The sequence below is a fragment of the Triticum aestivum genome, chromosome 2B (genome assembly GCF_018294505.1).
Source record: "Triticum aestivum cultivar Chinese Spring chromosome 2B, IWGSC CS RefSeq v2.1, whole genome shotgun sequence".
Classification (NCBI taxonomy): Eukaryota; Viridiplantae; Streptophyta; class Magnoliopsida; order Poales; family Poaceae; genus Triticum; species Triticum aestivum.
Genome location: NC_057798.1, coordinates 768,066,645 through 768,072,363, shown reverse-complemented (window position 1 = coordinate 768,072,363; position 5,719 = coordinate 768,066,645). Strand labels below are relative to the sequence as shown.

Here is a 5,719-nt window from a genome sequence, read left to right as displayed (position 1 = left end):
ATGGACACGACGGCGCGATGATGTGAGGCACATGCAAGGGAAATCGCCGGGGAGGCACATGTAAGGCTGACAAGATAAAAGCGGCGGTGGCGTCAGTAGCTGGCTTAGCCACCGCCGGCGGCGGCACAAGCAGCGGCCACAGCGGGAGGCAGGGATGGGGCGCGACTCGCGTCAAGAGCTGCCAGAATGGGCCGGTCCAGCGGCGAACAAAGAATTCAGAGATTTATTTTTTCTTCCGTTTTTTTTTCACTTTTTTCTTCTTTTTTTCTAAAACTCACACCGAACTTTATTTAAACCTCCCAACCAGGGATTTCGTCCGCTACAACCTGTAAGATACAGTCTGGTGGAACATGCATCCACACCTTACAGAGATTACTAGAACATGAAGGCGTGCGTTGCTGCGCCCGTCCATCTTGGGAAAAGAAATATATAATCAAGATGGTTGAAACACATGATTCTATTTTAACAGTTCAAATTAGTAAGGTTTACCATTAGAAGTATATCTGTTTTTGAAGAATTAAACATTTTCAGTGTAAAAACCTATCTGAATGGTTATGCTAAACCATATCTTTCACATGAAATTCAATGGACAATAAGTTAGGAGCTGAATAAACAAAGTAATAGCAATTGTTACATTTTTGGTTTTACTCGATGACAGTCACAAATATAATGATTAAATTACATGTCAAGCACCTTGTGCAAAGCACAAACTAACACTGACGACTTGTTGTGGTGATTAAATTCGATCTTATTCAGACCAAAAACAACTACAGCCTTCCAGGTAGTTTTGTCTGCAACCATGGTTTTAAATAGCCGCAAGGCCAAAAACAACCATCTGTATACTTCACATCCATCACACATGATGCTACATGCCTTGACCACGGTATGTGAAATATGAACATACTTCTTAGCTGGGCCATGATGTTTGAAACCTTGGATGGGAGACGCACAGTTACATTAATAGCAACGCATAAGAAAGGTGTCAAGAGAAATCAAACATATTACTATACTCCTGTTTTCCTTGTAAGATGTATATTATGTCTCTCCAAGACAACATGTTTGCCAGCAGTAGAGGGAGGGATATGGATAAAGGGAACTCTCAGGCTATAAAGGGAACATTCGTGTCTGCCAAAAGAGCATGTCGAAGAATGCTGAGAGTTCATGGGATATGCAATAAGTAGTTCAATACTCAATACAGCAGGGATATGTAGGAGACAAATGAAGAAGACTGTGTTACCTTTCTGGTAGCAACATAATAGTTATTCTCCTGAAAATAGAAATGGTAATCCGCTAAATTACTTTGTTAAACACATAACCATAGATTACACACATTATAGGAAAGACATGTTTTTTACCTAAGTACCCTTGGCCATCTCACATTGAGAAGAAAAGCAAAAACATTGCATGAGAGAACTAAAATATGCTTCGGTGTTGTGTCTGCCACTCTGCCAAACACTCACGGTGCAAGTGTTGATAGTATATATCCCTATGCTCTTTCCAGCTACTCTGATTACTCCTGATGAGACAAACACGTACCATGGCCATGCTGCCAAAAAAAGAAAAAGAAAGCTAGTATCAGGAGCATTAGCATCTATTCTTCGTAGTCTGGTGAAATTATATATACATTGATAGTTGGAGATTAAAGAGCAACGCAAAAAAAAACTAAAAAAAACTCATATCTTGCCGGACGCCTGACATGCCGTGTCATGACCATGGACCCAGATTTGTGCCATGCATAATTCATCTTCATCCTGGCACGACTCACCGATACTTGCATTCTTCCCTTCTTCTTTGTCCCTTAGCTTTGATATTATCTTTCCTAATAACAATAATATAGAGATTCCATGGTTTTGATGCTGTGATTTTCTTAAACATAAAGATACTTATGTGCCAAAAGATAACAAATATCGTACATTTCTAGAAAGCTGGGTACATGAAAAAATTAATAATTCATCACTAAGCAGGTGAATAAAATTCCCGAGAGAATTGAGCATAATCATCAGATAAATATGTTCAATGGGTATTGTCGATCAGGTTACTTACAGGTTCTGCAGAGGGGGTAGTGTAGCAGGGATATAGTACTGTACACTGCTCCCCTACTCCCACCTCCCCATGTAAGAGAGAGAGAGAAAGTTTTTCATCAAATGTGCTAGGTTTGGTGCGGACATGAAGGTGAAGGGAAAGGAGTTGAGAAGTTGAGAATGCGCGTCCACGGAGGCTACCTCCGAATCTGGATCCCGCTGCACACACAACGGGCGAAATGGTAGGAGAAGACAGCCACGGCAGTTGATGCATGCAGATCGCAGCGCCATCTTCCATGGATCCAGAGAGACAGACATTTCTCCTCTTGCGTTCTTGTGCCGCCACCACATCCTTCCCACGTCTTGTGATTCGTGCTGCTGCCACACCGTACAGGATGCAGCCACGAGCAGAGAGCATCGAAGGTCGGCTACTGGAAAGGCATGGTCGTGACAGTGGTGACTGGGAAGGAGCAGCTAGCAGAAGGTCATGGCGGAGGCGACGGCGACGGAGACGGCAACACCTAGGGTTAGCTCGATGCTGAAGGAGATTAATAGTACGCAATTGTAGGTGGCCTGCTGGACTGGACCTGGGCCTTGGCCCGCTTATGGACGAAAATCGTAGCTCGTTCTGCGGAGCAGTGGCCCGCTAAACGGTGAGTGAAGTGCGCGAGCGACCTAGGACGACCAGAGCTGATCTGGATGGTGCGTGTCCCGGTTCTTGAGGCCAGGGGCTGCCGGGCCTCGTGGGGGCATTGGTCCCGGTTCGTCTGGCCCCTTTGGTCCCGGTGGGTGGGACGAACCGGGACCAATGGGCCTCGCTCCTAGCCCATCACCATTGGTCCCGGTTTGTGGCATGAACCGGGACGAAAGGGTGACCTTTAGTCTCGGTTCATGCCACGAACCGGGACCAATGAGTTTCCTATATATACCCCTCGCCCGCGAGCAGAGCACTTCACTGCTTTGTTTTTTCTGGCCGGTGAGGAGAGAGTTTTGTGGTGCTCTAGCTCACCTCCTATGCACACAGGTGTTCGATGGAATGCCCGAGCCACACTACTTAAGCTTTCTCCTCTCCAAACTCGAGCTCCAAGCTCCATTTTCCTCAATATTTGTCTAGGTTTAGCGGTCTGTCACGTCCCGTCCCCATCTTCACCGCCGTTGATCGCCCGCGCCGATCTCGTCACCGGCACCACCGTGGTGAGCCTCTTGTTCTTATCTTCTTTCTGAAAGGAAAAAATTCTTACTGGTATGTTTATATAGATACTTGCATAATTTTCTTACCTTTATTATTGCTTCTTATTATTTAGTGTGTTGGTTTTGGTATTCGCCCCCATCGGCCCTTGTCCTGTCTATGATTCGGATGTGGTATATATTATCTTTATAACTATTTGGTTCATTTATTGTTTATGACAATTATGCCAACCAATGTGACATAGATTTTATTTATCTAGGAGGTATGTGAACCGGAAATTCCAACCGACCCTATTGTCGAGAGGTTAAATTTAGTTGAAGAAGAAAACAATTTCTTGAAGGAAAAACTAAAAAAAATTGAGGAGGAGAAGATGATATGGAGTTGCATGTTGCGGATGTCGTCGATGATCACAAGATCAAGATGGATGCAATGCGCTTGAAGATTAAAAAGATTAGAAAATATGCCATTCATACCGAGGCTTGGTAGCATTATGCTGTTGGATCAATTGTTACCTTGGTTGCGATTATGATCACATTTGTTTTCGCATTGAAATGTTTTACATAGTTTCAATGTATGGTTTAATTAATTAGATGCTCTGGAGAGCTATATGTTGTTAGATGAGAACTATGTATGTACTTTGGTTTTAATGTGATGATGAACTTCTATTAATTGGTCACTTACTTATCTATTCATGATGTTCTGTAATGGTTTTTGACACACTTAATTATATATAATGCACGCAGATGAACCAGCAATGGATGTATGATGACAAACACACCTCCGAGTACATTAAGGGCGTGCATGATTTTCTCGAAGTGGCTGAGGCAAACAAGCAGAATGGTTTTATGTGTTGTCCATGCCCTATATGTGGGAATACGAAGTCTTACTCTGACTCAAAAATCATTCACACCCACCTGCTTTATAAGGGTTTCATGCCACACTATAATGTTTGGACCAAGCACGGAGAAATAGGGGTTATGATGGAAGACATCGAAGAAGAAGAGGACGATGAGAACTATGTGCCCCCCGAATACGGTGATGCTGCAACGGGGGAAGCTCTTGAAGATCAAGAGGAACCAGACGATGTGCCCCATGATGATCTCCGCGGGGTCATTGTTGATGCAAGGAGTTAGTGTGAAAGTAAAAAGGAGAAGGTGAAGTTCGATCGCATGCTAGAGGATCACAAAAAAAGGTTTGTACCCCAATTGCGAAGATGGTAACACAAAGCTCGGTACCGTAGTGGAATTACTGCAGTGGAAGGCAGAGAATGTTGTGCCTGACAAAGGATTTGAGAAGCTACTGAAAATATTGAAGAAGAAGCTTCCAAAGGATAACGAATTGCCCGACAGTAGGTATGCAGCAAAGAAGGTTGTTTGCCCTCTAGGATTGGAGGTGCGGCAGATACATGCATACCCTAAAGACTGCATCCTATACATTGGAGTTACAATTCAATTTTGTTAAGTTATTTTACTCTGCTTCGACATAAGATAGATGGAATCACGCTCTGTAGGATTTGAACCTATGACATCGGGTTTTGGAGACCCGCGTTCTACCGAACTGAACTAAGAGCGCTTTCATTCATTCAAAAAGAAAATCTTTTTCTATTCCTAATGTATCTCACGTATGTATAGTCTCCACAAATTTAAGTTATACCCACTTTACTTTAATTGATCTCGTCGCTACTGCCTATAAAGAAGAAAGAAGTAATAGGTAGGGATGACAGGATTTGAACCTGTGACATTTTGTACCCAAAACAAACGCGCTACCAAGCTGCGCTACATCCCTTTTCCAAATTAAATTGTTGTACAATGCCATTGTACACAATTCCTGTCTTCTTTTCCACATCATAATTTTCTTCTTCTTTCTTTCTCTATCTATATATAGAACCCTCGTGTCATTTCTTCTTTTTTGTCTCATATAATTAAGGAATTATATACATATAAAATCCAATATAATTTCGCCTATAAAAGAAGGATTACTTTTCCTTGGTAATATATAGGCATCTGCTGAGCAGAACCAATTACCAGATCCTACTTCTAAGCTCTATGCTCTACTTCGGCCTTGCTCTCACTTATGGGTAGGAAGGACAATAAGCAGGAATTCATGTTGGCTAACTATTCTATCCAGGCGGAAGTTGTTTTCATAGGAAAGACGGAAGGTTTTGCGCGTTGGTTGTATCGAATTTCCCTTTCTAATAGCATGCACAAATAGATAAGAAAGTTACGGGATTAGCACGATATAATATAAATCCAAATAGGATTAAGAAAGAGGTAAATTGTGTCTAAATAATTAGACAACTAGGAATACTAATAATCTTCTCCTATCCTACTTTTTGATTCATTTAGTTCTTCAATTAACTCAAAGTGCTTTCTTTTTCTTTAAAGAATTCTGCCTTCCTTAAAATATCTGGTGCATATGAGGATTTGAACGCATGCCCGGTATGCGGTGCATTGCGGTATAAGATCAGAGGAGATTACCCTGGTGATGTTGACGGCGAGCGCCCCCGGAA

The 5,719-nt window shown here is 42.4% G+C and overlaps 2 non-coding genes across 2 annotated transcripts; both read right to left on the bottom strand.

Moving 5' to 3' along the window:
- Positions 1 to 4,708: 4,708 nt before the first annotated feature.
- Positions 4,709 to 4,782, bottom strand: TRNAW-CCA (transfer RNA tryptophan (anticodon CCA)). Its single transcript has one exon. It is a non-coding gene; the product is annotated as a tRNA-Trp (tRNA).
- A 139-nt stretch (positions 4,783 to 4,921) lies between these two features.
- On the bottom strand, positions 4,922 to 4,995 carry TRNAP-UGG (transfer RNA proline (anticodon UGG)). Its single transcript has one exon. It is a non-coding gene; the product is annotated as a tRNA-Pro (tRNA).
- Positions 4,996 to 5,719: the final 724 nt, after the last annotated feature.